Source organism: Macrobrachium rosenbergii, unplaced genomic scaffold (genome assembly GCF_040412425.1).
Source record: "Macrobrachium rosenbergii isolate ZJJX-2024 unplaced genomic scaffold, ASM4041242v1 171, whole genome shotgun sequence".
Taxonomy (NCBI): domain Eukaryota; kingdom Metazoa; phylum Arthropoda; class Malacostraca; order Decapoda; family Palaemonidae; genus Macrobrachium; species Macrobrachium rosenbergii.
Window position 1 is genome coordinate 1,331,645 of NW_027100729.1, and position 22,939 is coordinate 1,354,583.

At 38.1% G+C, this 22,939-nt stretch overlaps 2 long non-coding RNA genes across 3 annotated transcripts; one reads left to right on the forward strand and one right to left on the reverse strand.

The window, feature by feature from the left end:
- The first annotated feature begins 4,257 nt into the window (after positions 1-4,257).
- LOC136838194 (uncharacterized) lies at positions 4,258-8,522 on the forward strand. The gene is made up of 2 exons (XR_010852887.1): positions 4,258-5,444; positions 7,924-8,522. It is a non-coding gene; the product is annotated as an uncharacterized lncRNA (long non-coding RNA).
- Positions 7,765-22,939, reverse strand: LOC136838192 (uncharacterized). Of its 2 annotated transcripts, XR_010852883.1 has the most exons (5): positions 22,409-22,939; positions 20,039-20,125; positions 13,028-13,189; positions 10,842-11,065; positions 7,765-9,130 (listed from the first exon to the last, which is right to left on the reverse strand). It is a non-coding gene; the product is annotated as an uncharacterized lncRNA (long non-coding RNA). The 2 variants fall into 2 exon arrangements; XR_010852884.1 differs by lacking the exon at positions 20,039-20,125 and having other exon boundaries at positions 22,409-22,661.

The window sequence follows — 22,939 nt, forward strand, 5'->3', positions numbered from 1 at the left end:
AAATATCATTTTTGTACATGAAACTTACCCGTCAGATATATACTTAGCTGATTGGCACCCTTGGAGGAGGGCAAGAGACAGCTAAGAACTAAAAAACGGGAAAACAACATATGTTGTAGGAATAAACAAAAACCATGGTTCTTACCTGATTGGGCAGAAGACTTCATGGATACTGTCTATGAGTCTGCATGCCTCAAGAGCTTCAGCGGAAGTGACCTAAGACGGCAACCCTTCTGGATCATATCAATGGGGATAAAACCCACTTACATGACAGAGCCTGTTATGGATCATGTCAAAGGGGATTAACCCACTTACAAGACAGAGCCCTCTACCTGAATCATATCAATGGGGGCTATCCCTCTTACATGACAGAGCTAGGTAATAAAAATACAAAAGGCGTTTCTTAAAACCGACCACCTGACCAAGCCTAACCTTGTTAGTAATATGAGATGAAAAGAGAGAGGGCCTGCAACACTCTTTTCAGCCAACCATAAAACACAACAAACAATTAAAAATAACACTAAATTAAATAGGATTAGCTAGCTCCTTGACCCATTTCGAATCCGCGGATACGTAAGCTCCTAGAAGCACTTCTCATATGTCTGCGAACATCTCTCAAATAATGAAATAATGATTACATCTCCAGGTGTGTAGTGCAATAATAGATTAGTAAGTTTATGAAACTGATGTGCTATTACCTCTGTACGTTGGGTATTTCTGCAGATGCAAGCATTCTGCTCTTTTTACTGATGTCTCTTAATGTGTCTGCAGAAGAAAGCCTGGGCATTCTTGGAAATTGCTCTTGAAGGATCCTTGACAGAACACCAAAGACTTTCGGTGTTGCCTCTGAGCTGTTTCTTTCTCTCCAAATAATGTTTAAGGCTTCTTACTGGACAGAGTGTGTGTTCCAACTCCTGTCCTGAAAAATCGGAGAATCCTTTGACCTCAAAACTCCTAGGCCAAAGGTTTTGAAAGTTCTCATTCTTTGCTAAGAAGAGGCTGAAGGAGCAGATTGCAGAGTCCTTCTTAAAGCTCCCAGAACATTCTAAGGCTTGTAATTCGCTCCTCTTTTGGCAGAAGCAAGAGCGAGAAAAAGAAACAGCGATTTTCTGGTGGAAATCCTGAACAGGAGCAGATCGGAGGCTCAAACTTGCTGAACATCAAAAACTTTAGGACCACGTCCAAATTCCAGCTAAGGAGAGTCTAGGGACTTATTTTTGAAGTTTCAAAAGACCTTATAAGGTCGTGAAGGTCTTTATTATCCGAGATGTTCAGACCTCTGTGTCGAAAGACTGAAGACAGCATGCTCCTATACCCCTTTATGGTGGAAACGGCCAGGTTACATTGCTCCTTAGGTAAGAAAGGAAATCCGCGTCTCCATTACAGAGGTACTGGAAGAAATTTTCTTGAATCGGCACCATCTCCGAAAGACTTCCCACTTACATTTGATGAGGCGCAAGGTAGAATCTTCTAGCTCTGGCGATATTATGCAGCCCTTAATGAAAGAAATCCCCTTAAGCTCTAACCAGTCCTTGACAGTCTGAGGCAGTTAGGTTTAGGCGGAAAGATTCTTGTGAAATCTGTCGAAGTGGGGCTGTTTGAGAAGATGCGCTCCTGAGGGAGGCGACCTGGGAAAATCTATCATCCATTCAGTACCTCATGAACCAGTCTCTGGATGGCCAAAGGAGCGATCCCGGGAGTGAGCTTGGTGCCTCTGTTGAACTGAACTCCTGATTACCTCTATTATCTTGAGCGGGGAGCGTAGCCCGTCTAGACCGTTCCAATCTAGGAAGAAGGCCGTCTATAGCTACTGCTCTGGGGTCGAGATTGAGGGCAGTAGTTCTCCAACCTCTTGTTCCAATGGGTTAACGAAGAGGTCTATGAGGTCTCCCCCACGGAACCATAGCCTTTATAAACCTCTGATGAAAGGAGACACTCCGTGGGAAGAACTTGATCTTTTCTGCTGAGCAGATCAAGCCCTCACATTCCTTTCTCCTGAACAAATCTGGTGAGAGAAGCGATGTTCTCTCCCCGCCCACAACAGAAGGTTCCTTGCTTAATGTACAGGAGAAGGAATGTGTCCTCCCCTGCTTCCTGATATAAGCCAGGGCTGTGGTGTTATCGGAGTTGACTAGAACTACTGATCCCTTGACCAGGATTCCGAATCTGGAAAAGCTAGGTGAATGGCTACCAGCTCTTTCAGATTCGGCGCATCAAGATCAATAGTTCAATCCCAACTCCGGCTAACCTGTTAGCCTATCGGAAACGGAAGGGCCTCTCTGTGCATTGCCTCTGTTGGCTTTGTCGTTCTCCTCGATATTCGAAGAATGTGATGGCTGCTCGGCGAAAAGATCGAGTTCTTCCCGCGGTGAACCTCATAGATTGTAACCCGGTAGTGAAGGTTGGAGAACTGCTGCTCGTCTCGGTTTGAGTGGCCTGGAACGGCGCTACTCGACGGTCTGGAAACATTGACTGGCAGGAGGTAATGAGAAATTCGGTGCGTCGAAGGCGCTCTTTGGCCATCGAAAGACACGAAGGTACTGGAATGGATTGATGGATTTTCCCGGTACGCTCCTGCTCGAGGCGATCTTCTCAAACAGCCCCGCCGACAGATTTGCGAAAATCTCGCTCGTCTGCTGCCCTTCGAACTGTCGAAAGAACTGGTGAAGCGAGTTACCGCACAAGGCTGCTAAGGCTATCGCCAGAGGCTAGTCTTTCTGCGCTTGCGCCTCTGTCCAGTGGAAGCACCAGGAGATGGTCTTGGGCGTCTGAAAATTTCTCTTCCAGCCTGTAATGGAGATTTATTTCACTGCTCCAGTGTGCTGGCCGTTTCGTTATGAAATTTCGACACGAAGACATCTCGGGTAATAAAAGACCTTCACGACATATAAGATGTACGGCTTTGCTCCTAATTCCAGCTGAAATTTGGGCGTGGTCCTGAAGTTTTGATGTCTAATAAGTTGAGCACTCTCGATCTGCCTGAATTCGGGACTGACTTGAAAAATATAAGCTGTTTCTTTCGGCTCTTGCTTCTGCCAAAAGAGTAAACTACGGCCTTAGAAAGGTTCTGTGGGCTCTGCAATCTGCTCGCTTTCGGCCTCTCTCTGCCCAGCGAAATGAACCGGCAGGCTGCTGGCCTGGAAATTTTGTCGAAGAGGCTCTCGATCTTTCGGGACGAGAGGCTGAGACACGCTGCAATCGCGTTGTTGGAGAGAAGAAACGGCTCAGAAAACGGCGCGAGATAACGGTGTTCTGTCGGGATCGCTTCGAAACAATTTCCAATGCGGGCGTTCTTCGTGGTGATCAAGAGGCTCGTGCTGTGTGAAGAACATTTTCGCTCTGGAGATGTGCTCGTGGTGAGGAGCATCGCTGCACTATGCAACTTTCCGCAGTCTTGATCTCGATGCTGTGTGAACTCTACATACGGAGATGTAACTCGTGTTTATCTGGAGTGACTGAAGATGCTATATGTGCGTATCGGCAGTTGACAACAATCGAAACTGAAATAATCTGTTTGAAGTGTTATTTGTGTTTGTTGTTTTATGGTTGATTTGAAAAAGTGCAAATCTCTCTCTTTCATCTCATATTACTAACAGGTTGAAGCTTGGTCGAGCTGGTATTAGCTCACTTGTATTTTTATTGCCCTGCTTTACTAAATAGCTGAAGAGATGGCCCCCATTGATATGATTCGGTAGAGAGGCTGCTGTGTAGTGAGTTGCTGACTGTGATCCATAATGTCCCATTGATATGGAAGGCTGTCGTCTTAGATGGATTTCACCAGCTGCGAGGGCATGCGGGCCTGCATCAGACACATTGTCCCTTCAGTCTTCTGCCCAATGAGGCTCATGGTTTGTTCTACACAAGCATGTACCCAATTCTTAACTGCTCTTGCCCTCCTCAAATTGCCAATCAGCTAATGCTGTCTGACGAACCAGCTATTGCAAAAATGATATTTTATGATAAAATAAAGTTTTGTACATACCCGGCAGATATGTACGATTAATGTGTGGCCTCCTCAGGAGACAGGTGGAAGAAAATCTGACATGGCAGGAATAGTTCCTATTCCCGCCACCCAGCGGCGGGAATGGTAGATCACCTGACCTACCTGTCGTGTGCTGTAGTGGAAATTTCTGTCGGGAGCAAGTGGGAGATATAGCTAAGTATATATCTGCGGTAAGTATGTACAAACTTTATTTTATCATAAAAATATCATTTTGATATTGTGTATACTGTTACCATATCCCTTCCTTTACTCATTTCAGCTGATTTCTTGAAGATTAGTACCAAAACATTAAAATAAGAGTTGAAAAGAAGCTTTGGATGTTCCTCGTCCTAAAATCCACCAGTCTGCTGAGATTGCCAAAGTCTGTCTACCCCAGTTAAGACAACACTAAACACTTCCTCATTACAGAAGGTGTTTTGTGGTTACCTGAAGTTTGCCCTCCTGTATCAGGGTGGCATTCCACTGTGATAGCAAGTTGTCATTGCCTGTGATTCCCAACTTTTTCTTTGAATGAATACTGATCTGGGAACTGTACTGGGAGTGACTGATCTGTAGTACAAGATTGTGAAGACTATCATTTTAATAATCCAGTGTGTATCACACAGCTCATCTATCATATATTCACACTTTATTGAATGTTTTGCATGTGCGTGAGTGAGTGAGTGAGTGAGGGTATTTGTAGGTAAATACATAAGATATATATTGAAGAGCTACGCATCAAGATGACAGTGGTTTCATTCTGAGGCATTTCCTGTGGTTCATCTTGCAACATTTAGAGTTTTTTCTCTTTAGTGTGTTATTGTTGAAATGTTTGTATGGTTTTGTATATGCCATTGTTTTCTTCAGGTGATTTTATGCAGAAGGGAAGTCTTCCTCAGATGATGAGTTTATATCTACTGGAGTAAATTGACTGTAGTATTGCGCTTAGGCCGAGATTATATGTATCTTGAATGTCAGACATTTTTTTATTACTTATTTTGCTAGTTACTGGTCTTCAGTCCAGTGTTTGTTTGTGAGAGTTCCTTTTCTGCTGTGCTCAAGTGTCTCTTCTCTTTCCAGGATATCATCAGAGAGATACACAGAAGATTTGAAAAGGACTACCTGTAGACCACACCTCCTCCACTCAGAGATGCATTTAGCCAAGTATAACAAAACTGTGGCATTGCCAAGAAAATGCCTCATGTCCTGACTGTGGAACTCGACATTTGCAGCTGATGTTTTTGGTTTTCACTTGTCAGAGGTCATTGGAACAGTGTTAGCAATGAGGCAAATACTTTAGCTATCTGCATAGCATTAGTTTTTGTCTTCAATGATCTCAGCCCGTATTCTCCTGGCTGACCCATTGTTACTGCAAATACAACCATCTGCTTTACCAAACCCTGAATTATTTTGTTTACAAATTTAACACCTGAAGATGTGAGGAGGAGTTTTCAGAGAGGAGGTAAATTGACACCTGTATTTTCACCCCCCTCAAGAGAACTTTTCTTTCAGCTGTGTTCTGTCTTGCTAGTGTTCCATGAGTTTTTTTTAATTTGAAGGTTCATCTCTATCATCTATATAGCTAGGGGTCTTCACGTAAGGTACTCTTGTTGCTAAAGATCCAAGTGTCATTTTTTAATTTCATTGTTCATATAGGCCTGTGCTTCCATTCTGAGGAGTTTTACTCGTACTCCATGTGTCATTGATAAGTTTTAAGGTTTATTTCTATCATTTAAACAGCTGGGAGCCTTTGCACATGACATTCCTTGTTGCTAGTAATCCATGCGTCATTTTTAAATTTCAAGGTTCAGCTTAGCTTTTTGTAATAACTTGAAAATGGCTAAAATCTGAGCCATTCCATTCTTTGATAACAACCTAAAACTGGATGAGAGAGTTTCATTGGGAGTTCAGAGGAATTTTGTTTGTAAGTTCAGTTGTTCTTGAGAGAGAGAGAGACCACATGTTCAGTGCTGCTGTTTGAGAGAGCAGAAACACTCTGGACAGCTCTTCCTGAATTGCTGGAATACATCTCTTCCTCTTTGAGAGTCATTCTTACCTTGGCTGTTTATAGTCTGTGAAGTTCACTTTCATGGAACAAGAATGGATGAAAGGCACTTGTTACTTTGTCATCTTTCTGGTAGTGGGAATTTTGGAAGGGTAGTTGGGGTCTCAAACATAAGTGTCTTCCTAAATCCCTTTCAGTTTTGCAATGAGTGAGTGGATGGAATGTACATGCTGATGTTTGCAGCAGTAAGACTTTGTAGATGCGTTTTTAGTTGTGCTGTGCTGGAAGTGACTATATAACCATGTTGTCAAATCTTGGGCTGATATCTTAGCCTTTATGCCATGGCCTTCTCAGTCTGTGATGCTCTTTTCGTGTAATGGCTGCACCTAAGCAGAGATAATTAGTTGATTCATTGATTTATAAATTAACTGCTTTGTTCTTAGTCCATCCTATCATATTTTTTATCAATTTTCAGTTCTCAGTTGATATTTTTGATCCTTGAAGGCTTCGTTCCGCTTTGCTTTGCATGCACTGACTCCTTTATTTTGACTCTCTTGCTTGGGCATTTCCTTGTCGGGCAAACATTGTGGAAAAGGTTATGAGGTGCAGTTGTGTACTACTGTCTGTGGTGACGCTGGTGGGTTGAATCGTGCAGGTAGCACAGTCTTTACAAGTTTTAATTAATGGAAGTGACTTCAGTTGAGACACTGGATACCTCTGAGAAGTTGTTCTATTGAGGTTTATTTTATGTGAAATAATCAACAATAGATATTTGTTGGTATTATTTTTAATAGACCTGCGTCGTCTCAGGCACCTGTAGATTGTAGAGGAAGTTTCCTTGATATAATTGTTGGTCTAGAATATGAATTGAACAGCATGTATGCAGGCAATTCGAATTCTACTCTTGTTGGAGTTCAGGCCCCTCTCAGTACAAAATGGGAGTTGTTGCTAGTCTAATGGAGATGTAGAAAGGAAAAGCAAGTGATGTTAGTGTGGGACGAAGCTAAACTTGCGCTTAACAAGAATCTCTCTCTCTCTCTCTCTATTGTTGTACCTTTGACTTACATTTTTTAGCATTGTATTTCTGTCAAAGCTTCCCCATGGGAGAAATTATTTGCTTTCATCAGAATCTGTGTTTACGAAAAAGAATGTAGTTTTAATGGCAGAAACCTTCATATTGTTCCCCTGATGTCTGTTGGTCATAGGATGTCTCAGAGGTGATGGCACTAGTGCCAGCCACATGCTGCTGCAGTCTTCAGTAGTTTTCAAGGATCATGTTGCTACAGTCTTTTGTGGTTTTCTGCCATTGTCGGAGCGTCATTTCATGTAGATATCCTGCAGCCTCCCATGGAGGTTATCTGCTGGTACTGATGGTTTCTGTTTCTGTTTCTGAGAATGGTTACACAAGTGTGCTCTTTCCCTTTTTCACTATTCTTTTGACAAACTTTCATTAGCAAATGATTGATGCCACGCTCAGCCTCTCAGTGCAATATACACTGCTATTTTTCAAACTGCTAACCATGACTGACTGCCCAAGTATTTCTGATGTGTTAGGCATATAAATGATATTGATTTGTATCTCCAGATTATCTACCTATTTTGTTTATTAATTGATTACCATATATTTTTATTTGCTATTTTGTTTATTAATTGATTACTGTATTGATTTGCTTTATTTCAATTTGTGCTTTTATTTCCATACTCATTCTTATCAGTGTATCTTTTAACTACGTAGAGTAAATGAAAATTTTTTTAGAGTATTTGATAAAGAAAAATATTTGACCAGTAAATTTTATTATGATAACATGAATTGTTAATAGTAATTTAAATGGAATACAGAATGAACAGGAATGAGTAATTGTTTAATTATATTGCTAGCAAAATTTCTGATGAAGGACAACAAAGACTAGGTTAACCTGACACGGTGTTCTTCCAGCCTCTGCCGAAGGACAGCGAGAGATTGAACTAAAGGAGACGTGAGTGTTCTTCCTCCAGCCACTGCTGGAGATTGAGGACTGGATGACCTGATTTGGGTGTTCTTCCAGCCACTGCTGAAGAACAACGAGGACCAGATTTCACCCGACTTGAGGGTTCTTCTACCCACGGCCATAGAGACGAGGTGATTGAGTGTTTATCTGCCACAGCTGAAGAACAAGAGTTGAACTTGATGGAAGTGTTCTTCCAGCCACTGCTGAAGAGTGACATGAACTTGGGAACTTGCCTTAACCTGACTTGCATGATGTGTGTGTTCTTCGACCCATTGCTTAAAAATGGCTGGAACTTGACTTAACCTTATGTAACTGTCCATCCTGCTATTTCTGAAGGGTGACCAAGACTAGACTTGACTGCAAACAACAGGCAACAAACCACAACCTACAGTTTTCCTACAAAAGCAGCTGGAAGAGCAGCAGCAGCATCTGTTATAATCACCATTTTTCAACAGTGACTAGTTCATGTTTAAGTTATCAAGTCATACTGAAACAATATCGTCATTCAAGACAGGAAAGATTGGAAGAACACTCGAGTTAGGAAAAATCCTATCCTCATAACCAAACAGAGACTAAAGCACACACAATGTAAACAGCGGAACATTGTTGAAGGAAAACTAACCGTCAATCCTAACGTTATTACTGTGGAGGAGAAACTCACATCAAGATCAGTCTCCCCGTGCAGCTGGAAGAGCAATTGCATTTACATTACTATTTGTGTGTATCAGTCTCCTCATCATTTTGCAGCTTTGGAAGAGCAATTACACATCATTTACATTACTATTTACATTGTGTATTTTAATCTCTGTTATAGATGATGACAAGGTTTTTCTTGACTCGAGCGTTCTTCCAATCTTTCCTGACTTGAATGATGTTTATTTTTAATAGAGTATTTGACTTGATAACTTACCAACATGAACAGTCACTGTTGAAGAATGATGATTGTAACAGATACCAATGTCCTTCGAGCTGCAGAGAGAAAATTGTAGGTTGTTTGCCTGATGTTTGCAGTCATTTATTGTCTCTGATACTGGTTTCCTTGTTCTAGGTGATGGCTATACGTTGAAATTTAAGCAGGTGTTGTAGCCAGCTCACTCACAGCAACACATGTTGAAGTTTGAGGTGGTTGGTACCCATGAAGAGGCATCAGGCAAGCTGTAGATGGAAACTTGAGTTATTCTTTCCAATTTTTAATCTACTTTTATAATTTTGCAAAAGTTTTTGCAAGTGAAATTTTGTGTAGTTCTTGTTTATTTCACTTATTAGTTGAAATATTACAAGTCGTATAAGTTGATAATCGAATATGTATTCCATGTTACAGAAAATTTTTTACAGTAAATTGTAATTATTATTTTCTGAAATAATAAAGTAGGGCTGAAGTATTTTTTACATAAAAACTTGCTAAATTTGGCTTTTTAATTTTACTGGAACAAAAAAGGTCATTGGTTTGAGGTTAAAAAAAATTATCCAAAACAAAATTCATGAAATAATTGAAATTAAATGTCTGTTAACAATCTCTGTTTCCTGATTTTTAAACATTTGTTAATGTGCTATTTTAGTTTCATTTGCCTGTCTCCATTTCACTGTCTGCCTAAAAAAAAATTCATTCACGGCCAGTTTCCTGAAAGAGGTCAAAGGAACTCACTATATGCAGGCTATAAGACCCTTGAAAAAATATTTTTGACAGCTGAAATTGTTACCGACTATATTCTCAAACTACAAAGACATTCATTTATCGCTAATGACTGTCACTGCTGACTGTACTATGTAAAACTTTCAATATATTGAAAGTGTACAAAAAAAAAAGATCAATGTTGCACTAGTATTGAGGAAGGAAAGATTTTCTGAATGTGTAATAAACTCTACACTTCAATTCATTTTTATAATGAAGCTGAATATGTCACAAGTTAGGACTGAAATATTCAGTGTGAAACATGACCCTGTGCTAAAATAAGACTTGTGAAAATGGTCAATGTGTGCAAACGCTGAATAATTCTTCTACTCTTTTAAAAACATTCCCAATGAAAGTTAACATCCATTTGGAATAAAACTGATGACTAAGTTTGAAGTGACACTGAGAACTCTCAAAGTTAACTGCTTTAAAATGATTTTTTGAACAAATTGAAGATAACTGGTTTGAAGTTATATTAATTGCCACAAAATCTTGAAGAAGAACAGTAACTACCAAATGTCTATTAATGACTTTAAATAAAAATATTCCTTGCATACTTAGCTGATCACGGTATCCTGCCTTACAGGATGAAAAACAAGTTTCTTGCACAAATAGTATTTGTATAAACCTATTAAAAGTGCAGCCTACTTTCAGTCTCATTGCTAGGCAATCTGCATCACCTGTCTATCATATTTGTATCATACCTTTCTCTCATATTGTAACATTCTAAGATTATGACAATGACTGTAGACTTCACAGTCCAAGGAAACTGATGGTTATAGGCCAGTGACTTCTTGTTTGTAAAGAAGTTATAGGTAATTTCACTTGATGTTTTTATATAGGTTAGAGACCCATTTCACTTGAAGCCTACACAGTTCATCTTGCCAGAACCTAACTTAAATTGGGACAACCAATGTTGATTAGATTATTCTTCCCCAGAACACCCACCACCCCTGATTAATACATCCTTCCTACTTATTCAACTCTCACGACCCTCTACTATTCAGTCCTAGCTCGGTTCAGGAAGGATTCACCATGCCCTGGATCCTTAACAATACATCCTAGGGTCCTTTCTCTATCCTAAGCTGGATAAGGAGCTTTACCTTCAAGCCACATTTGCGTCATTCATCCTAGGCTGGGGTTGACCTTACCTTGGGATATTGAATACCAATACTTAGCAAAATTTTCCCTTACCTTAAATTAAACTAGTGAGGCTGAAGATTGATAGCCCTCCAGGGCTCATCTTGCATCTGTGAAAGGTTCGAGTGAGGCTGAGATGGCTGGGCAGTTCTGATGAATAGTGAAAAGGTTGGTCCTAACTGAAGATCTTGAGTGGAGATTCACTTGGCTATATGTAGGCTATTCCCAAAACTTGCTGTGTGTGTTCCATAAAGTCACTTCTAGATTGGAGAATCATCCTGAAAAATGATTCAACTTTGAATATCTGATATCCTCATTGGTGAAAGATAGTTTCACGAGCACACTTGATGTGATCCATCAGATGAAGCTACAATTCTCAAGAGTACTATCAGGTGCTCAAAATGCAGGAAGCTACAGATATCATCTCAGAATGGTTAAAGTCATTTTGATTTTAGACTGCAACAACCCCCCAAGATTTGAGTTGACAATATTTTGCATTTATTAGACGATTCCATTTAGTGGCGACATTCCCTAGTCACAAAATTATGTCATTATATATCTAATTTCATTTTTCTGAGAAAACATTTTGACAAAGGTTTTATATATCTGATTCTCATTGACTACAGTCATATGGGGTACAGCTACAGCAAAGATATATTTTGAGTAGTAGTAACTGGTCTTTGTGAGGAGGTATGAAGCCTACACAACCATTTTGCTGCAAGTCCCATTAAGCACATCATCTCTATCAGCAACTTCCCTGACTGGGAACTTCTGAGATAATAATAATAAAACCAAGAGCTAATTGATTTCCTTCACTGTATGCACAAGGCTTCAAATAACTTCACAGGTATTGAAAATAAAATAGAAATTTCAATGAATTTTTAGCAACAGTAAAGAGTCTGTGCTGTCCACTGCAGAGTACTGAAATTTACTGAAAATTTTGCTAAAATTCCATAAGTATCACTTACCACTATATTTGGTCAATACATTGCTCATTAAGTACAGGGTATAATGAACAAGTAATATTCTGTCAGCATACTTTTTAAAAATATCCTGAATATGGGATCAAATTAATTACCCTGACTGTGGCGTTACTTCATGATATGAACTGAATACTAAGGCTGTCCTGCCTATTCATACTCTGATCAGTCTAAACATCAGACCAGAGCCCAGAATGTCTCCTCAAGTCATTCCAGGGCTGAAGAATTTGCCACTAATATATCCTAAACACCTTCATAAATACTATTTGCCACCACATAATAATACCAAGCAAACCTTTGCATAGCAAAACGTCTATAATGGCTGCCTTCTATGCCTGTAGCCATACTTGAAACTGTAGGCTATTCAGTCACTCGAAATGTTCACAAGTCGAAGCAGTTCCCAAGACCACTCTATGTCAACTCCTTTGGGTCTTATTTTGTGGTACTGTAACTGTCGAATTTCATCACTGATTATGAAATATCCTCAGGCAACATCATATTTGAATTTGAAACAAAATCAAGATCACACAAAAAATGACTAGTACACGATTTCCAAGTTACCTAAAGAAAGGTTTATCAAAAAAATAACTCCACTAATCCCATCCTTTCTCTTTAAGTGAAATAATGAGTTCAGGTTCAGCCAAGGCTTGAGAGGTCACTGTGTCCTGGGTTAGGTTTGGTCATTTTGGTATCTACTGACTCATCTGTAGGTTAAGCTACATTCAATTTGATGCTAACATTGTGCCTACATAGCCATTAAGGCTTTAACCTGTTTATTTTCCCAGTAACTTGTGGTAGTATCTACCACTCATTTTCAGTAATTTGCCTACCCAGCTGTGCTTCCTTCTACACACACTGTGTAGCCTGGTTCTTGGGTCTCCCTTGATTCTGCAGAGATTCAAAGTCAAAACTGCTCAACACACACAGAGTTTATCTTGTGGGTACAGAAGTCATCTGATAACAGCTAACACACGAAAAACTTATCAGATCATAATTCCAAGTTAATACATAGATCTGTTGGTAGGTCTGCAAATTCTTTCCAAATTCATGTGAATAATTCAAAATATTGAAGTACAAAGCATCAAGTGTCCTCCTCCCCAAATTCCCCCACCGAAAACTGGGCACACTTAGGGTGACAAACACACCATCATCATCATCATCATTATGAGTAACCTCTCACCATCCATTTCACTAATAATAGAACCAATAAAGGCAATTTCTGCCATCATCCTCATAAATGGAAAACAAAAACAGTCTTACCTTGCAACAGTAAGCCATGAAGAATCAACAGCCATTTGTAAACACCACCAATTATTGATTGCAAAGATTCTTGCTTCAGCCCTAATTTATTAGCCATGGAGCTGTCTGTCATGTCAGCCATCAAGGATTCTGGAGTCAGAGGATTTGTCTCAAATTATTATCCTGGAAGGAACAAACAGGATATATATATATGTAATAACTGTTTTCCCGTTTATACTAAATATGAACTTAATCAGGCAGCTTGTGTTTCACACACAATTTGGAAATCAATGAATGATGTTTTCAACTATAACTTAATAGTAATAACTGGGAGTCCTTGACAGACTTTATGAAGACTTGTAACAGTTCTGACACTCTGACTACTGAGAGGAGGCATCTGGTGGCAACTTTTGGAAATGATTATTATTTCACCTTTAACAAAAATTCTTTATAGAATGGAATGGCAAACTTTCACTTTAAGAGAATGAAACTTAATAATGACTCATTGTACAAACATGTGCAAATGAAGTTATATAAAGTCTCTTTGATAATGTCTTCATTCCCAGATGATTTGAGCCAATACCAAGGTGATCAGAATTTAGGAAACTTTAAGTAGAACATATAAATAGAATGAAAGGTTTGTTGTTAGATGACTGATAAGTACAAATCTGTCCAAATGAACTTATAATAAGGCTCTTAGACTGTAATGTTCCAGCTCTGTAAAATACTGGAACCAATAACAAAAGTTGATTAACCAGAGGATTTGGGAAACTAAGGAATACATACTACAAATAAATCCTTTCCTCATCTAATAAGATCCTTCCAGCAGAGTCAAAACTAGAGCAATGGAGGAAGGTCTGGAGGACATAGGATTACAGATCAGTAGGAAAGACCCAGATACCTAAGTTTAATGAAGATCATGACTCGAGATTAGTATGGAAGGGACAACGTTGAACTGAGTAGAAAAATTTATGAATCTTGGTTCAGCAGTGGCTATGATAGGAGATTAGGATGTAGAAATAACACCCAGAGTGGAGGCTGGATGGAAACATTGGAGAAAGATGTCCAGGTGTCTTGTGTGACCGCAGAATCAACATAAGGTTAAAGGAAAGTGTATAAGACACCAGTGAGACCAGCTTCGATGTATGAGCAGAAACATGGCCGGCAAAGAGAGTGCAAAGAAGAAATTGGATGCAGTTGAGATGAAAATGCTCCAGGTGGATGTGTGGAATAGCAAAATGGACAGGATCACCAAAGAAAATCTGAATTACTAAGTTCATAGAAGTATCAAGTAGGCCCAGGAAGAAGACTGAGTGTATGGCCATGTGGTGAGAAGAGATAGGATTACATGTAGGAGGAGGAAGTGATGCAGATGGAGGTGCCTGGTGGGAAGAGAGCAGTGGTGGCAGAAAAGTGAAGGTGGATGGATGTAGTTGAGAAGATCTGAGAAAGCAATTGTCAGAGAGGGCGATGTGTTTCTGAAGCCCAGGTGGAGGAAAGCTGTCAGAAACAGCGACCCCATAGAAGTGAGAAAGATGCTGAGAAAGATGGTGATGATTCCAGACTCCAATGTCACAAACAAATCCTAATTTTAGTCCAAACTTAAGACCTTCACAGAACACTTTACAAGACTTTTTTAAAGCAGCAACTCTAATCAAATGAAAAATATCATCATGATCTACCACTTAGAATTGCAAGCTTGAGATGATCAAGGTTTTCTGTACACCAAAATTTACTATTATGAAAAAGAACCTAAACATCTTTTCCTAATGTCTTTGAAAGCCAAACTTATCATCTCTATATGAGCTCAAACTTCAACCTTTAGTCTCTTTCATCAAACTCTGCCATTGTAAAACATAGAATCTCTGCATTATGAGCAGACTCAAAATAAACACCCTCAAGCAAAGACATCCTGAATCGAATGTGAGACAAGATAAGTTCACTAAGGCCATTACTGTAAGTGCTGTAAATTTCAATCTTTCTGAAATGCCGGAAAGATCAAAACTAGATAGCCTTTAGAGAATTCACTGACAAATCAAATTGCACATCAGTGTAAAACAGGGAAGACTCCTCACTTTGTAGGATAGTGTCATAAATGTCATATATCAAGTTATCAGAATGTTAACTAATACCAGTTGACATCCTGATGTGAATTCTCAAGTTACCAAGACAGCATGGGCCTGCTAAGACCATTTGGAGCTAGATGAAAAAGCTGTATCAACTATACACCTAAATATCCACAAAAGCAACAAAATAATCTTGTATTACAATATCTTAACAACAAAAAAAAAAAATGCCAAAAACCAGTCTCACCATTACGTACACACCTCACATCAGGGACATTTATCTCCTATTTCAAGAGCCACCGATAAGTTCAGTACACAACATAATATCTTCATTGTCTATAAACCTTTGAGACTATGAAACCTGTAAACTAATCAAAACTTCATAAAATCTGATGAAACCATTTCAAAAACTTGCACTGATTTCTGTTGCTTCTGTAAAGAAAAGGCAACTAGTTTCTCCATAGCCTCTAGTTCATTCTCATCTGCACAAGCTTTCAGGAGAAGATTTTTGTAGTCATTGAGAAGATCTTTGTAGTAATTAAGCTTGCAATCAGAAATTAACCCACAAAAACATGACCAGTTTCCTCACCATATTATATGACTACTAGAATTGTTTAAAAGTTCATCTTTTGCATTCAGTATCATGGCATTCGGCGACAGAAAAATAACCTTTCCAAAATATCCATGGCCACTTTATTACAAATTACAAAGACCTGCCAAATACTTTTGTTTCCATCCATTCTAGGCCAAAGGCTTCCACTGAAATTCCTCTGCAATTAACACACCAGTTTTTTCCAATGACCCCAAGGGTCAAATTCTGCCCGGTACAATATCAATCACACAAAGGCTAAAACTTTCAAAAATATACACATCATAACAGATCTTTTGCTTATTGTTTCTCATTGTTCCGTGAGATTAAATACAAGATTAATTTTCTATAACAAGTTGTGAGAGAAAGTGTGTGAGATATCTAAAAAAAATAAAAATAAAAAGACAATATAGAAATGTGAACATTGCAGACTTTCCTCCATGTTATCCACAGAAAAAATGAGCTAGGATTTTTGGCCATTAAACATGTTTGGAATAGAAGTTGGGCAGTAAAACCCAGTGGACTTTGTGCACCAAATCATAAGACAAGCGTCCAGCAACCATTTGCTCTTAAGTACAAAAAGAGTCCTGAGAATGAAGAGTCAAGCAACCTCAAACCCAACACCAAGTCTGACTTCCCGTAAATTGTTGACATCTGAAAAGAACCAACATTCTTCAGTGACAGAGAAACTGGAAATCCATCTGGGAAGCACAAGCAGAATAAGAGGCTGTCCATCTTGGCAACCAACTGTCTGTAGAAAACAGCATTCAGGAATCTGCTACCCAGAAACTGTAACTGACTAGTTTGCCTCCTGCTGAGACATTCCTCTTCAGGACACTGCAATTCTGACTCCAGGAGTCCTTTCTTTTGGATATTCTTTCCAGTTCTCTCAAACTTCATGATGAGATTAACCCAGTTGAAAATAGAACATAAAAAAATAATATCTGTAACTTGAAGATCACTTAATTTAATGAATACAAATAACTATACACCCCAAGTTTGACCACAATTTCATCCCCTGACCACCTCAGTGATCCTGGACAATGTACAAAGAAGAGAATTTCAAGAATGAAGTTCAAGAGTTTTAAAGAGTAGGGTACTTAGTCCCCGTGCAGGGATGAAGAGCAAAAGCACCTGTGTAGTGTATATAGAGGGCTGAAGCAAAGCATACAGTACAAAAACAAAAAAACCTCATGTAAATAAATGACTTGAGCAAAGCACAGTGTGCAGGATAACTCTAAAATGCAATGAAGGATGTTCTTTCTACATGCAAGATAATGTAAAGGGAACTTTGAGGAGAGAGAGAGAGAGAGAGAGAGAGAGAGAGAGAGAGAGAGAGAGAGAGAGAGAGAGATCAGAACTGAAGCCCTTTTGAAAATACACAAACCGCTGCTATGGAACAAAAATTGAGCAGTTCTGTAGCTTGCAAGTTGTGTTAAGTTTGCCCGGTGTTTTATGAGCAAAAGCTGGTACAAGAGGCATAAGGAAAGACCCTGAAGGAGTACTGTGTACCTAAGATGTTTTGGAAAAATAAAGTTAGGTGAGGACAGAAAGGTAGAGAGGGGAGAAACAGAAATGTTACCTGTATTCCCCAAACTCTCAGCCCTTTGGATAACCATACTATGGATTATACAGCAGCTACTTTTGGGGAATTATTTGGTGCTACCACTTTCACTTTCATTTTAAAGTGTACTTTATCTTGCCAGAGACAGTTGTTAAGTGATTCTGTTGTTACCTTTATAAGAATGGCAGCTAGTAAAGAACTGAGCAATAATCAAATATGAAGTCCTTCTACAATAAAATATATGTACAATTGGTCATAACAAAGGTTCCCGTACCTAAATTTTCCAAGTTCAATTTTAAATTTAACAGCTTATGATAATTTGAACACACCACTAACAACAATAATTACATGAAACATAAACATTAGTTCAAATAAAGCGAGTTATACCATAACCTACAAGAAAAAAATATATTTCAAGACACTGAAGCTGCATTACAGTTCTAGACAAGACACCTTTCAATCAAATGGGAGGAAATTAGAAGCATTATATTTAAAGCCAACACCAAATATAAGAATATTTCCTTCAAATAGAATAAAAACACTATATAACTGAAATGACTGCTTACCAGCGGAGAGGAAACTTTTCATTCAATTTTCTCTGTTGGTATGAAATTTGACTGATCTATACACCTATCAATTCATATAAAGCCCCAAGGTATGGAGATCTATAATAAAACTCAAATGCCAGTCAAATATATCCACTTTTGCCTCGTGAAGTCACTAAATAGTCATATCTAAACATAGCAAGTACCCTGTAACTGAAATAGAATTGACTGGATTCCACTTTTACAATAAAGGCCTACAAAACATTGTACTATATTCTCTTGGAGAAAATGGGGATAGTATGCCAGATTTTAATCCTTCTAGAAAATATATCAGTGCAACACTGCAATATGACTTAGCTGTTTACTTATTAATTTTCCTTGAAATACTTATTTCTCAACCAAACATTTTTCAATTCCAAACTGATCTTACTTCACATACCTAACCACACTTGTCAATTGTACCAAAACCTTGAATTCTGAGCAATCAATACACACACCTGTAGTAACCCATGTTAACACAAGACTAAACATTACATGCTGCAGTGTCTCAAAATATCTAGAAGATCCTGATGACAATAATAACTTCACACAACAGTAGCAACAATTTTAATCACTTGTTTTCTGTTTAATATTTATATAATGCATTTTAATGATAACCTTTTTATAAAGTTATGACTATCACTTAAAAATTATACCAAATTGTCAAAACTGAGAAAATTAAACTAAATTCTGAAATATTTCTACCTCAGATCAGACTGTACATATGATAATACTTTGGTCTATGATATCCCACTGTATTAAACCAAGCCATTATTAGCCCAAGTCTCAAGAGGGTGTCAATCTTCAATTAAAACATGACAAGGCATGACCAAGCTATTAAAAACTCACCCTATCCTTTGCTATAATTTATGCATATGACCTAATAAAAGGCTTAAAGCAACTGAGACTGTCAGTGATCATCTTCAAATGACTACAAATAATACCTGCCCTTCAAGGGTAATAAGGCCTTACAGACTATACTTCACTAATCCATTGCTAAATATCATAAAAACATTTCTATCCAATATCAATGAATATTTTTAAACTGATAAACTGCTGGATAATAGCTATTATGGACTCCACAAAAATTGCTCAAGACTAATCAGATTTACCTACTGTTAATCTCACTAAAAATTAAATTAACATATTTTGAAACCAAAACTGTCTGAAAATGAACAATGGCATCGATTCATTCTGAAGCAAACTAGAATACCTTGCATTAGAACATTAGTTAATATGCACCCTAGACTAACTACCAGTTAATGTCGAGCTATACTAGTGTTACAACGCTTACAGAATGGTTGCTATTAGTAGTTGAACGATTTCACAACCATTAGTATTATTTCAATGAAGAAATTATATTCAGAAAAATAGTGCTGAAGAAAGGTGCTGTGGAAGAACTTGAAATTTTTCTTCCAGTTGCACAATATTCTACTTGCTAATGCGTAGCATTTCAGAAAACAAGTAAAAAGTTAATGACATTAAATGACTGCAGTACCTTTTCATTACACAATATCACCAGAGGCAAAGTATTACTTATGCCCAGGGCAAAGCTTACTCTATCCTGAGTTCCTACATTTCAAATGGGGCTCAGATGAGCTTCAAGTGCACAGTTCAATGCTAAACCTCTGCAGTTATAAAGGACACAGCACTAATCTATTTGGTCACAGCTACAGTCCATGGTTATATAGTAAAAGGATTTGAGTGCAATGTAAATTTTGCTGAAAGTTGGCCTGTGCTTCTTAGTGTTCACCTTAATCAGCAACATGAAAATATATCTGAGTAGATCATCATTACTGCTACTTCGGCCTGGTTCTCCTCCAAGACCGTTCCTACATTTTCCAGGATCTTGTGATATTATCTATCTTCCAACATCTCAACCCACCATCTTATCATCAGTTAAATATTCAAGCATTCTCAATGGCTCTATTTTCAGAAAGCAGTTGACTGCTGGCACTGCACTCATCCAATACCAAACCATTTCATGTAATACGCTACAATCAACCCCTGATTTTGAAAGAGACACTTACGTTTTTCAGAATGAAGACTTATAATAACTGGATTCACTATTTTCATTCATTCCCAGACGTTCCTCTATCCAAACCTTTCAATTGTATTATTTTGTTTCAGTAAAACTTACGCAACCTTCACTATGGCTCCATCTACACAACTATTTCCACCTCACTTAATATATTTCAAAAAAACCTCTCGTGTTCATTAAATACTTACCTTTGTTGCAGTGCTAAACAACTGGGCTATTCTCTTCAAAAATCTGTAGATTAATTTCTTCAAAAGACAACTAGTGTAGAGAGTCACCTGAAAAGACAAGAATATAAGTAATTACAGGTATCAAAACTGACGTCATTAGCTACAGCCAGGTCTCTATTACAGAGTAATCTAAAACAAACAAAACCACCACCTTTCAGGATTAAATCACTCTCCCCCAATAAAATTAATGCAATACAAAATGCTTTAGTATTCCCTAATTCTTTTGCTAAATGTAATTAATGGTCACTTCATACCATCTCTCCTGTCAAGACTACTCACTCTGAGAGCTACTGAAGTGACAGGCCGTGATAGTTTCTTCAAGTTCCAACTGCTTTGTTTCTTCAGTCCCCTGTCCCTGTCCCTGCCCACAATTCTATTTTATCATACTATTTTTGAGGTGGCACAATAAACTGCATAACTCTCTACTTTTCGACCATTCCACTAACTATTTCTATCATACTTAGGTATATAATGCATTTCCCACAGAGCACTTACTTCATTCATTATGAACTGTTCATTATAATGCCTGTGTCTAAAATTTTCAAATTATATCTGATACATAATGTTATCCAAGATCCTACCTACCCAACCCTCCCCTTAGATACTGAGTTCTAGCAAGGCATCTTGCATACCCAGTGCAGTCTACAACTACAGAACAAGGCTTTATTCTGTGCAATACTATATGATACCCAATATTCACAACAGAAACTTCTGTCTTAATTTTAATCCGTCTTTTAACAAAAAATATTCCTAAGCAGATTACTCAAATTTAAGATATGACGACACTGGCCACTTAAATACCTTGTGCTGTCCATAAAGTGTAGCTGTTTTCAGAAACTTTGGAAATCTCAGACACACCACAACAAGAATAAAACATTTAAAACATTTTTAAAGAATGATGGCTATTGTTATTGTATCAATTGCTATTACCATCATAATAATTTCTCTCACACATCCATACAGCTTATAGGTCAACCATTCAAACTGATCAGAAGGCAGTTCTATACATGCAATTCTCTACCCATTCAAAATGAACAGTGGTATTTGTTTCTCCTTGGACATTTCTGCCCATGGTAACTAATCTGGATCCAAGTTTTGCTGATCTGATCAATAGCCAAAACCAAGATTAAAAAGTCAAAACAAAAAACATAAACATCATACAATTCTGAACACTATTCAAAGCTTTCTAATACTCTTCCAGAACATGAAACTGTCTCGCTTGTACACTACGAGGGACATTTCAGATACAGTACATTTCACTCCATACTGCATGAGAACCAAAAGTAAAATACTACAACTGTACAACCAATAACATTAGGCAATGAGATGGTCATAGTAAAGAGCTGTTTCAGAATTTCTTCCTACAGTCTACTAATAGGTCATCTACCCAAACAGTAACTGACAAGGTTCATTATTATGAATGGGATTCTTCTTCTCTCAGATTTGGAACAGAATCATGGTCCCTTGTCTGTTCTAACTGTTATAGAACCAGGAATATTGTTCATGGAATATGGAATGCAATATGGTGTTTAGGCCAAAGGCCAAGCGCTAGGACCCATGAGGTCATTCAGGGCGGAAAGAATTGAGAGTAGGCAGGTCTGAAAGGTGTAACAGGAGGAGAACCTCAAAACAGTTGCGCAAAACAATTGTGAGAGGTTAGGAAAGCAAGATGGAAGAGAATATGAGCGGAAGTACAGTAAAGGCGAAAGGGGCTGGGGCGGCTGCAGGAAACTGACTAATACCTACGGTGAACCAGTGGTGCACTGGCCTTTCATTCCCACTACGGTGGTTCTGAAACTACTTGAACCTCGCAGGTAAGGAAGGAAGCTGTCTCTGGAGGTATAAACTGCTCTATCTGATGCCCACCTGCGATTTCCACCCAAGATCATGACAGTAAGGGAGACTTGGAAATGAAAATGTTATAATGTCCCAGTTATGACTTCAGACCCAATGCATGCAACCAAGTTTTGGACCTTTATTATTTAGTGTTTCCTCTCTGCTAGACACAACCCACAGCAAGGGCCTACTCCAGCTCCTTCATTTAGAACACTTGAAATTGCTGTGTTACGTCCTAAGGATGGCAATTCAAGAACCTGACAGCACTAACAACTCTGTATCATCAAAAAAAAGTTTCCCATTTTAACCTCAAACATTTCCTGAAATATTATTATTGTGTGAGTTTGTTACATTAACTTGAAAATTATATTGCAGACTTAGACATTTTTTCTGAAACCAATATTGACAAATTAAATACATTAATTTGAAAATTATATCATTTAACTTTAAAATTACAATTTCAGAAAAAATGCTTTTAATTTCCAGAAACCTTACCTTCCAACTAAGATGTGAAACCTTCCCATCAAAAGACAATTAGAAGTTTCATTTCAAACTCTGACGTTCTCAGTCTGAAATAAAAAGTGCATTTTTTACAAAAGAGCAGATATTTTCAATATTTTTGAAAAATAATCTGGATACTACATCAATTACTACTGTACATTAATTACACACCATCTAGCTTTTAGCTCACACACAGCATCACTCATGTCAAACACCAACAATACTAAAAATCAATCTACCATTGAAGACCCTAACATTAATAGTAGCAATTGTTACCTCAAATACCAATGATTAAAAATTCTTCCGATATATGAAGAAGTGTGTCAAAATTCAACATTACATTTAAAACTCTTTCCAGACATCTAAACATCCTCCTTCCTTAACAATGAGACAATTACCCTGAACAACATGACAAGCTGTGTAGAGTCATTATATACTATATTCTACTCTTAACTCAACCAATGTGCCCATAAGATCAACAATGCAGTCAAGCTCTTCACTTAGTCAAAATAATTTGGACACCAA